General features: G+C 47.2%; 1 protein-coding gene across 30 annotated transcripts in view; it reads right to left on the bottom strand.

The window, feature by feature from the left end:
• Window positions 1–10,505, bottom strand: part of Sytl2 (synaptotagmin like 2) — a 107,463-nt gene extending 96,958 nt beyond the window's left edge. For 27 of the 30 annotated variants that reach the window (XR_009585626.1, XR_009585625.1, XM_060367507.1 and 24 more), the window contains exon 1: window positions 10,107–10,241. The gene's annotated coding sequence lies outside the window, so the exon portion shown is untranslated. Of the gene's footprint in view, window positions 1–9,064; window positions 9,282–9,897; window positions 10,015–10,106; window positions 10,242–10,394 lie in introns of those variants that run through there. The other 3 variants (XM_021644075.2, XM_021644077.2, XM_021644076.2) reach the window with 3 other exon arrangements.
• Between the last annotated feature and the right edge of the window lie 1,514 nt (window positions 10,506–12,019).

Here is a 12,019-nt window from a genome sequence, read left to right as displayed (position 1 = left end):
CTGAGCTTAAGCCTCGATCATATTGCCAAAAGAACACCTGTGCTCCTTATTTAAAATAGTAAATTGTGGTACATTTACACAATGGAATCCTACTCAGCAATTAAAAACAAGGAAATCATGAAATTTGCAGGCTAATGGTGGGAACTAGAAAAGATCATCCTGAGTGAAGTATCCCAGAAGCAGAAAGACACACATGGTATATACTCACTTATAAGCAGGTTTTAGACATACAATATAGGATAAACATACTAATATTTGTTCACCTAATGAAGCTAAGCAAGAAGGAGGACCCTGGGTAAGATGATCAATCCTCACTCAGAAAGACAAATGGGATGGACATTGGAAGAAGAAGAAGAAAACAGGAAACAGGACAGGAGCCTACCACAGAGGGCCTCTGAAAGACTCTATCCAGCAGTGTATCAAAGCAGATGCTGCATAAATAAACTGAAATTAATATAAAAATTTTAAAAATTAAAAAAATAGCAAGTAAGGGTTGGAGATGCAGTTCAATGATAGCCTGATGATTTAGCATGTGAGTGGCCCTGAGTTCAACGTCCATTCAAAAAATAAAAATAAAAAAGTTATTTTCACATACATGCATACACACCATGCACATCAATTGATGACTAAATGAAATAAAAAATAAACTTAGCATATATCTACCTTTTTTCAAATAAAATGCTTGAATATGATTCATATAAATTGAAATATAGGGACCATCAGTTTTCAATATGCCATGCACCTTTTAGGGGCAATCTTGAATTAAATAGCACTATCATGTCTACACATAATATTAACATCAAAAAAAAAAATCTTTAAAACATGATGCCTCATCTGTACCTACAAGTTCAAACAAGTACACTGGTCAACCTCAAGGGCGTCCTCCATCCTTTGGGGTGTGAACTGTCCCAAAGAGACACTTAGTCATTTCATTCACGATATAGTGAAACTTTCGTTAAGGCCTTGCAGCCTTGGTGATAAAGGGGTTTTCAGCCTGAGTTTTACTTTTGGCTGTCATTTTACCACATTAGAAGCACCTCCAGCCATAACTGCCTTCTGTGTCAACTCGGAGGTCTCTCCATGTTCCCATCTCAGATGCTTCCTTGTCTCCGTGCTTTTGAAGGTTGCATGTCTGGGTATCTGTTTTCTCTACTTTGTCCCCTTCCCAGCCTAGCAAAATGCCACTCAGCCAGACCTAGCTCACCTGTACATCCCAGCTTTTCTAGGTAGTTGCTTCCTCTGCAATCTCGCCATAAACTATATTTATTTTTTTTCCCAAAGCACTCACCACCTTGTACCATGACTATCCCTTTCCTGCTGTCATCCAAAAAGAACAAGAGAAATGAAAGAGGACAACAGAGAATAAAGGAGAGGAAGGAGGACAAGGGAATAGCAGTCAGTAAAGCACAGCCCGCCTGAATTCAGATTCCAGGCACCCTCAGGAAAAAGCTCAGTGTAGCTGCACGCAGCCCTAATCCCAGCCTCCAGGATGTAAAGACAGAAGAACCCCAGTGCTTGCTAAACAGCCGGCCTCACCAATCCATGAGCTGCAGGTTCTGGGAGACAGCCTGCCTCAAAAAACAAGGTGGAAAGTGATAGAGGAAGGCACCAGATGTCGACCTCCGGCTTCACATCTGCGTGCGCACCCATGTGCACAGACACATGCAAACATCCACACACACAAGAAAACAGAAGGAAACCGACACTGGTTGACACTGCTACCTCCCTACCCATCTCCTGATCCTTCCTTTTCTCTGTCCTATCTTCCTCCCTTTCTCTTGGCTTCCTTTGGCTGTTGGGAATGACGACGGGAAAGTACTACTCATGGTCTGATATGTGCAAGGTACAGCATTACCTTAATATATTTTTATCTTACACTAAGAAAGTATAAAGCAGTTTTTCAGGAAAGGAAACAAACTTGGAGAGATAGTCACTGCTCAACTGAGCAACTAGTAAATGGATCCAAAAGGATACCTGACTCCAAAGCCAAGTTCTGTTCTCCTGCCAATTGGTTTTGTGGGATACATGGGCTTCCAGACTCATATTTGACCATGAACACCAAGCAGAGAAACTTTCTTTACTATAGCCTCTTCTCCTATCATGTTGCTATATATATCACGCATCAGAATCCCAGCTTCTCTCTATCTATGGGTATACCTCAAAAATGTCTGCTGGCAAAGTGTCCCAGGATTCTAGTAAGACCACAATGGTTATGAATGTGATGTGTGTTATTTCTGAGAACTCTCCTTCCAAGATAAGCAAGAGACTGACACAGAGTGTGTACTTGGCAAACGATAGCTATTCTGGGGACTAGAGTATGACTAAGCAGTTAAGAGTACCTGTGCTCTTGCAAAGGATCTGGGTTTTATTCCGAGCACCCATATGGTGGCTTACAGCCATCTGTAACTCCAGTTCCAGGGGATCTGAGGCCATCTTCTGACACCATGGATACCAGGCACACACATGGTACAGTCATACATGCATGCCGACAAGACACTTATACACATAAATAAAAATTAATAAATCTTAAATTGATATTCTGCTTATCACCATGTTCTGGTTATTATCTGTAGCATCACCAAAATGAATGGGGAGGAAAAAGAAACAATGTTTTCTCTTCTAAAAACCATAGATGACACAATCCACTTAATGTAAACAGTGCTATTCTTAACCTCTAAGCACATCGTATTAATTACCTTATTCTGGAGCAGTATTGATCCTTTTTTAATATGAGGCGGGGGCATGTGCACACACGTGGAAGTCAGGAGACAACTATCAGCAGTCAGGTCCCTCCTTCCACCCTGTGAGGCGTGGTAGCAAACTTCACCTGCTGAGTCATCTCAGTGGGCCCAGTATAGATTCTCAAGTAGGCTGCCAAGTTGCTGACTCATCGCTTTGTAGTTTATTGTCACCCTAGATATTCCCTGAACGTTTTAATCCCAATTATTATCATCTCTCTATAGAAAGTTTTCCCAAATTTTTGCAACACGCCCATTTTCAAGTATTCCCTTATGTAGCCTCAGCACTATACAAGCTATGAGTTCTCCTTCTGCATCTAGAGCTCAGCCTGTGACCTCCTTCATCCACAAGTGAGAGGACAGGATGCCGGTAGGATGCAGATAGGTACCAGGTACTTTAAATTTTCTTCTGATGGTCCAAACCACGGATTCTGGGGTCAGAAGGCCTGCGTTCAAATCTCTTTTCCTTCACGTGTTAGCTATGTGACCCTGTACAACTTACTGGGCCTCAAGGAGATAATGTGCCTTGCTGCATTAGCAACCCAACACACCCCAGCTCAGCTGAAATGCTTTCACAGAAACTGAGGAAGATGAATTCTACATAACCAATGACAACACCTTGAAAACATCGACGCAAAGACTTATCGCATTTGCTGATTGAATGTCTGTGGTTTTAATTGCTCATGAGTTACCTTGAACACATCATACTGAAACTAGTTAAATCAGAAATGGCCCCAGATCAGTCTGAAGCAAAGAGGGTTTAAGGGATGACTCTTGGCCAACCACTCGGCAACAGCATCTGTTTTGGTTGGTTTCCATTACATACACAAACTTATCCAAGTCTCTCTGCAACCTAGTGAGGCAGATAGTGCCATAGTCACTCCAGGGACACACGAAGATTATAGGATATGGTAACAAGTTAGGATTTGGGGATGCATTCCCTGAAAATCCCCACAATGACAAAACTGAACCAAGCTTAGCATACATTTGGAAAGCATCAAACTGTACTTATAAAATTCAAATAACCAGTGTAAAACCGACAGCGGTAATGAATGTGCCTTAAAGAATCCGGCCTGCCACATCTACCTTCTTCCCCACGCAGTTAGTTCACTGGCAGAGGGGGCTGGAGTGGTCAGAGCACAGATCTGACTGAACAGCTTCTTCTGGTCCGGGCTCCAGCTCATGCCCTCAGCCTCACAGGCCTGTGTTTTAACCAAGTGACTCAGCCAGTGGCAGGAAAACCCAGGCGCCTGTGGCCATGAGTAATGGCAGCATAAAACACATCTGTCTGATCTGGGGCTGATGGTGTCAGTTCAGTGCTGTGCAAACCTCACAGTAAAACAATGCTTCCATAAGGGGGGAAAAAAAAAGAAGAGCCTGTTTGCCCAGAAACCAAATTGATGCTTTTCTATCTTCTCTAGCTCAGAAGTGTATGGAATTGCTTACAAGGTCCTTCTATGCATGCATGTGGGCCCACATTCCTGTGCTTCCATACATGCTGGGTATCCACCCCAGGTCCTTGTGCACACCACCCAAGCACTTCGCCTCCGAGATCGGTCCCCATTCCTGCAACTACTTCTTAGTGAATCTATAGAAAGACAACTCAGGAATAGGAAACCGAATCACTCAGTAGTTACCAAGTATAAAGTGTGGTGTTAGAGGCCAGAGAGATGGTCAGTGGTTACAAGCTCATCTAACAGGCATGAGGAGTTAGAAGGCTCAGAACCCACATAAATGCTGGGCAGACACCAGCCCCAGAAGCAGGAGAGAGGGGATCTCCAGTTGGTTAGTGAGACTAGTCATGTCTGCAAGCTCTAAGTTTGATTTAGAGAGCCTGCCTCTTTCAATACAGTGAAAGAGTGATTGAGCATGTTTTCTGACACCAACCTCAGGCATACACATGCATGTACACCCTCATATATGTGTATCACACACACACACACACAAAATGGGGGTAGTAAGAAAATGCTTTCATTTTAGCCATATTTTCTCTCAATCATTGATGAGGGATGATGCCTACTGTAGATTTGGAGGTTTGCATTCATAAAGGAGTCACGTGAGAGGCACAGCACCATGTTTCAGCAGAGTGATTCATTCATTCTTTCACTTGTTCACTTACAGTTTAATTTAAAATCCTCCACTGAGTTTCTATGGAGTGCCAGCCTCAGGGTGCAGCACTGAAGAGCCCAGCCTGAACCCTCAGAGCCTCGGACTTTTCCTACATCCCTGCATTCCTGTTCTGACCACAGCTGCGCTTCTCAGCTGTCTTCTGTAGCCTCTTTTCACTCCTCCAGTGCTGGCCTGGTCAAGAGGGGTCATGTGCCTCTTCCATGTTCTGCAGAAGTTCTTGCACATGGCCAAGTGCCCGGGGCACTACAGGGAAAACTCCATGCTTAGTGACTTAAGCAGCCAGTGCTTACCGAACCGCATGACTTCATTATGATTTTTTTAAACCCTGCTTTTGTTATATTTCTATAGACCTACCATTCCAAAAATTATGCCCCGAAATGTTTTTTCCTGCCAACATTCTGAGACATTCTAGGCTAAACAGCTAAAGATTAAATAACTAAAAACAACGGCCCTCTAAACAACGTGTGAGGAGGGGCCAGGTGAAGACTATCACCAAAGACTCACCGAAAGCTCCAGGCAACAGAGAGTGGGAGTATTTTCCGAATAACTGAGTCATTTGAGACACACATAGAAAATAACCCAGAATCAAATTTTTAAGACTGCAAGGACTCTCATTCAATCCAACTCCCGAACTGTTTAACTAAAGAAACAGGTTCAGGAAGAAGGAGAAGGATAGCCAGGCCACATGCTTCTCACAGTAGGTCCCATTTGTCTGTTCCCCAGTCCTGCAAAGAGTATAGCGCATGCCTGAGACAGCCCCCCCTGAGGTCACACTCATAGCTCCCAGTCCTCACCAATGTGCCGCTGCCTTCCAAGCCGCTCTTACTGTTAACTGCCTAGCATGCCTTTGCCTGGCTTAGAGAGCTCTCAAAAACCCCTGCACAAATGCATAGCTCCCTTGAAGGCCAAGTCTGCCTTCACTCCATAAGACGAAGTGTCTTCTCACCTCTCTGTTCAGGACTGTGATTAAGATTAAGAACCGTTAGCCACCAAAACACTCCTGGATTCTTAATTTTAAAACAAAAAGGGAAGGAAGGAAGGAAGGAAGGAAGGAAGGAAGGAAGGAAGGAAGGAAGGAAGGAAGGAAGAAAGGAAGGAAGGAGAAAAGGAAAGAAATTTAAGCTTAAATTCCATAAAACATTTATATTATAATTAAGTCCTATTGAGTCAAAAGTTGGATCCCACCAACTCAATCTGACAAAGCTCTTGAACTTTCTATATTTAGACATGTTACTAGTATGCACACTTGTGTGTAACTCAAGGAATAAATAATAACTAACATCTAACACTTGGTTCTCATGATGAGTGACAAAGTAGTGATATAGTTTGGTTCTGAAATGTCCCCTGAAGGTACTGCGTGTTTGTTGACACCCCTGAAACATACTAGAACTTTAAAAAAGAGGGATAAGGACTAAAAAGATGGATCTGTGGATGAGAGCACTAAGAGGGGCTGGAGAGATGGCTCCGTGGTCAAGAGCACCAGCTGCTCTCCTGCAGGATCCAGGTTTGATTCCCAGAACTCGTCAGACAGTTCACAACCATCTCTAACTCCAGCTCCAGGGGATGCAACATCCTACTCTGAACTCCAAGGGCACCGGGTTTGGCTCCCAGCACCACACGGTGGCTCACAGCCTTCTGTAACTCCAGTTGCAGTGGCCCCAACCCCCTCTTCTAGCTTCCATAAGCACTGCCTGAATGTGGTGCGCAGACATCCACACAGCCAAAACACCCACACATAATTTTCATTTGAAAAAGTAGACAATGGTAGATGGACCTTAAGACCCTGAAGGCATTATTCACCTGCAGAGGAAACTGAGGCCCGAGATCCCTCTCCTCTGCCACACATTCCCACCATCCTGCTCGACCTTACCACGGACTTGGAAGCAACAGAGCCCACTGAGCATAAGCAGAAACCACAAGCCAAGCAAACCTTGTCCCCTTCACTAGCTGACGGTCCTGGGTGTTTTGTCACTGTGATGGAAACTGGCTAACATAGGGTGGTTCGTCCTCTCCAATTTACAACAGGGGAAACTGGCTCAGGGAAGCTTCCCATTTTGTCTGAGGTCACATGGTAAGAACCTCAACAGAGGCAAGAGCAAGCTTTCCCGTTGCACTTGAGACTTTTAGCAAGGAGGAGCACAGCTGGGCCCTGTAACCTCAGCAGCAGCCCCACAGCCTGAAACTTCTCTCTGCTAGAAACTGAGTGATTAAGGGGAATTAGAGGGCAATGAGATGCACTGGGGCCCATGGTGCCATTAACCTTTATAATTCTTTAAGAATTTATCATTCATTCTCTCTATTCCTTAAAAACAGCCAGATGGCGGCTGGGCAGTAGTGTCACATTCACAGAACTCAAGAGGCAAAGGCAGGTGGATCTCTGTGTCTCTGTGAGTTCAAGGCCAGCCTGGTCTACAGAGCAAATTCCAGAACATGGAGGACTACTTGGAGAAACTGTCTGGAAAAAAAAATAAAAGCAAACAAACAAAATCAGTCAGATGGCTCTTAACTCTGCTGGGAATTCAGCCCAAACTAATCTCTCTGTGTGTGCGTGTGTGTGTGTGTGTGTAGAGAAAAGACTTGGAAAACTATATTCCAAGTTTTGTATTTGCTATTTCTAAGCATAGATGTATTAATTTTCTTTAACATTTCTAGTAGTATTCTGTGTTTATCTTTTTCTACAATCAGTATGTACAGTTTAGGTAATAAAAAAGAAACAAAAAAATTAAAAAAACAACATTTTTATTTTTAAAACATATTTTTCATTATGCAAAGCGGGTTAAGGGCTTGCCTCTCCCAGGGATTTAAGAAGCTGGATGACTGTGAAGTAGAGACTGGAAAACATACATTGTTCTCTAAGCCTCCCGACCAGCGGCTTCGCCCTGCTTCTCCATCTGGGCTCCCCTAACCACTATTCTGCCTAAATCTTAATTTAACCCAAATATCCTTTGGGGGAAACTTTTGAAATTCATTTGTCTTATTGCCCTTGTGTAATTGTGTGTGCATGTGTGTGCGCGCACTCGCACAAAGGCGCATGCGCACGCTATGGCATGCATGTGAAGATCAGAAGAGAGCTGGCAGGAGTCAGTTCTCCCTTGCCACCGTGTGGGTCCCGGGACTTGCACTCAGGTAGCGGGACATGTTGGCGAGCACGCATACCCCTGTGTCATCTCACTGGCTCAGCAACACTTTTAACGGACAGTTAGGTTAGGATGAAAACCTCCTGCGTCGTGAAAGCAATGATCAGACTTGCTGGGGCTGACCTGTGCCCATCTCCCAGGAGCACTTGGTCTCCTTTCCCATTAGGGATTCTTCGATAAGGAAATTTGGGGCGCTCTAAAGCAAACAGCACCATCTTATAGGCCCCCTCCTCTTCTGAGAGCATGGTCAACCTTATTAATATTAAATCACTTTTCAGGTAAGTTTTTTTTTTTAAGTCAAAATTTTCTTTGTGTCCTGTTTCTTTTAAAACTCTGTAAAACAGGTGTAAATTCTGGCTAAGGAACTTTGGAAGTCACAGGGCACAGGGCACAAGCCACAGGACCTCCCTTGCCCAAGAAAGAGCACCCTGAGACTGGCATCGCGGGACTGGGGGTGAGGGCTCAGGCTGCCCCGCCCACTACTGCCTTGCTGACCTCTGGGCAGCAGATCACTCTGTTACAAGGTGCTAATTCATTCATTCATTCCACAAGTGTTTACTGAGTAAAGCCTGGAATGAGCCTCTTAGGGGACAGAGGGATCATTCACAAGCCAACCGTCAGGGCTAACGGATCAGATGCGGACAATCAATCTTTCATTAGACCCCGAACCATTTCTAGCGTAAGGCAAACAGAGCTCCTGCCCTGCCCAAGCAGTAGCAGCTGAGCGGTTCAGGCAGGCCTTCTGCAGCAGGGCCGCTGGGAGAGCGGCACTGTCAGTCCTCGGTTCCCCCAGAAGGATGGACATTGCTGCCCAGAGATGCCAACAGGCCCTCTGAGATGCTGTGAGGGTGCCTGGCACTTACTGAGAGTTCAGTAATGCGTGCTCGCTCGCTCGCTCGGTTTTTACCTGACCCAGTTTGTCTTTACAGAAAAGCACGAAGCAGTTTTAGAATTAAAAAGTAGATTTGAATCCCAGCTGCGCCAATGGTTAGCTATGAGAAAAACCAATCTTTCTGAGCCTCGGCATCTCTGTTGTAAAACGAGGTACTGTGTACCAACCTTATGAGGCTTGGGGAGAAGCTGGGGGCGCATTACACAGAGAACAGTGTCTGGCCCATCACAAATGTCCAGTAAAGAGCAGTCAGCGTCGCTCCTCCCTCCTCTCCTGACCCTCTCTTCTCCTTCCCGGACACGTAGTGGGTCCCAGCATCCGATTTCAAAAGGGTGCCACTCCAGGAATGATGAGCGGCAGGGCGGCACAGGCGCAGGAAGTAGTTGGGGTGGGGGAGGCGGGTGCTAGAGAGCTACCGAAACTCATTCAAGACCGCAGCTGCTTTCGGCTAGCTCGCTCTGCCTGGCCGCTCCATCCTGCAGCCTGCAGGGACTAGCATTCTAGCCCGGAAGGACCCGTCAAAAGGAGAGAGAGCTGGACCGCAGTTTGGACCCATCCTGCCCCCCATCTTCCCATCCCCCCCTCCCCCCCAGTGTCTGTCAGAATCCCGCCGGGCTTCCTCTGCGCGCCGTTACTAGGCTGTGGGGTCAGAAAACTATGGTTCAAAGGCTGTGTCTGGGCTTCCCTCTGAACCCGGAGCCCACAGCCTAGAGTCACATGCTAGCCCTTGCTGAAAACAAGAACTTTTCAATGATGCAGGAAACGGAGCCCCTCGCAGCCAAAGATCACTTCTAGAGGGAGGAAAGGGAAAAGGGAGGAGGCGTGATGAGGGCAGAGAGACCCACTTCCTACCCCACTTCCTACTGGCAGCTGGAGTCCTCACACCCAGAAAACAGCCGTCTTTGCAGTGTGAAGCTGGCAAATCCCACCCCTGTGGCTTAGCCCGCTCCGAGAAGCGGGCGGTCTGCTTGGGTGGAGAGAAAACTATCCCGCAACGAACCTGATGATTTTCGAAATAGAGTTCGCGGGTCCCCTGGCTGCCCCTCCCTGCGAAGCACCTGCGGAAAAGACCCAGCCTCTGCCGGTCTTCACCTGAGCGCCCTGCCGGCGATTGCTCCGCAGCCAGGTCCTGCTGGCCTCCAGCCCCAGGTCTGGGGTCTGTCCTTCAGAGCACCTCCCACCGCGACCGCCCAGCATAGCCCCGCCTACCTGGGGTCCCCAGCTTCGCGGACGCACGGCGGCCAGGGCACCAGCGGTGAGCCTCGAGGGGAAACTGAGAAACGAGGCTCGTCGACCGCCAGCAAGGACAGCCAAATATCCCCCTCGACACCAACTCCCTCCAGCTACACCGAGAGGCAGAGCGGGACCGGAGAGCAGCGACACGGCTCTCCAGGTGACACGGCGGGCAGGCAGAAAAGTCCCACCCAGAGCGCGCGCCGCGCCTCCACCCCAGCCTCCCTGGCCGCCGCTTGGAGCCCGCGCCCCGGCTGGCCGTACCTCCGCGGCGAGCCTCCCGGTGGTCAGGCGCTGGCAGCGGATTGCGCCGCCCAGGTGTCGCCCGCCGCTGTCCGGGGAGGGCCGAGGGGAGGGCAGCGCGGGACCCTCCTCGGAGCGCAGGGCTCGCCCCGCCCGCCCTCGCCTGGCGCACCGCCTCCGGCGCGCGGGTCCCGGCGCTTCCCTCGCGCTCCCTTCCCCGCCTCCTTCTCTACTAGTCCGTGAAGCGACCGAGCTTTTTTTTTTTTTTTTTTTTTTAAATCCAAATAAAGGAAGCAGTACTTTAAAAATAATGATGATGATGATCCCAATGCATGAGGGGCGCGGAGACCTTCCATCTGAAACCTAGGGACAGTCACCACCGTGCGGGGAGAAGAGGTGCCTCACAATCGGGCAAAAAGTTCTAACCCCGAACATCCGTTTCTTGATGTGGATAGTTAGGATTAAATAACGTTATACTTTAAAAGTAGCAGTTAGGGGACCGGAGTTGAGGGGTGGAGCAGGGGAATTACCTTGAGTTTGAAGCTAGCCTCTACTAGAGAATGAAACAGAGAAAGAGCAAGAGGGGGGAAGGGAGAGGGAAAGAAAAGGGGGAAAAAAGCATCTACTAATGAAAAGTCTCTACTAAAACATGGCCAGTGAAATGGTTCAGGGGTAAAACATTTTCCGCACAATCTGAAAAACCTGAGTGTGATTCCTCGTTCCACCATGGAAGGAGAAAACTGATAGTCTCTGTCTGTCTGTCTGTCTGTCTGTCTCTCTCTCTCTCTCTCTCTCTTTCTGACTATATATATAATCTAATAGTGTCACACCTGGATAAAGAGTGATTGTGATGAATAGTTCCCAGGCCACCCAAGTGAAAAGAGGACACGGGTCTTGAACCTCTGAAGGGTCAGAGCTCCTGAAGGCTCTGGCCAAAGCAGGTACACCTTTAAGGGCAAAAGTGTATCAGGTTTCGTTTTTAAGTGTGGGAGAATAGGGCCAGCCCAAGCAGACTTCTGTATTTTAATGCCTTCTCCTCCCTCTTCATGTCCAGGATTGGTGTTGTCCATCCAGCTGAGGTTGAATCAGGTCTGCCTCTGCTTCTTCTAAAATTCTTCTCCCAAACTTAAAAAAATGTTGGCAGCCAACGGCCTCATTGTGCCAGCAAGGCACAGCACCAAGGGAACTGTGAAGTTCCCTTGACCATCTAGAGACCTGAGCTCAGATAAAACTGATCCCTGGCTTAGGTGCAGAAAAGAGTTTCAGGATGAGCCCGGATGAAGCCTAGTAGGAGTATATTAAAAATAGAAACATACAAAAGGAGAGAAGAAATCACACCTGACCTCGGGGCTTCTCAGAGGACAGTCCTGGTTAAGTCTTGACAACTATATAGGATCATGGAAGCCTTTGGAATTTCACTGTCTAACAGGTTTCCAAGGGACCCTGCCCTGCTCTATCTCTATTCTCCTTCCATATGTGAGATTACAGCGTGACTCTGGAAGTGCCACGGACGGCATTGCTATCTGATAAAACCAGGAGCCACTAGGGTTTTGCAAGAGGTTTCCGGAAAGAGGCCTAGAAAATTGCAGGTTCACCGTTGGGAAAGAAGAATGGCCTGGAGCGATCCTTGAGTCTCAGCTGGAAAG

This window comes from Meriones unguiculatus, chromosome 14 (genome assembly GCF_030254825.1).
Source record: "Meriones unguiculatus strain TT.TT164.6M chromosome 14, Bangor_MerUng_6.1, whole genome shotgun sequence".
NCBI classification, from domain to species: Eukaryota; Metazoa; Chordata; class Mammalia; order Rodentia; family Muridae; genus Meriones; species Meriones unguiculatus.
The sequence above is the reverse complement of the archived record's forward strand: the minus strand, read 5'-3'. Positions and strand labels throughout refer to the sequence as shown.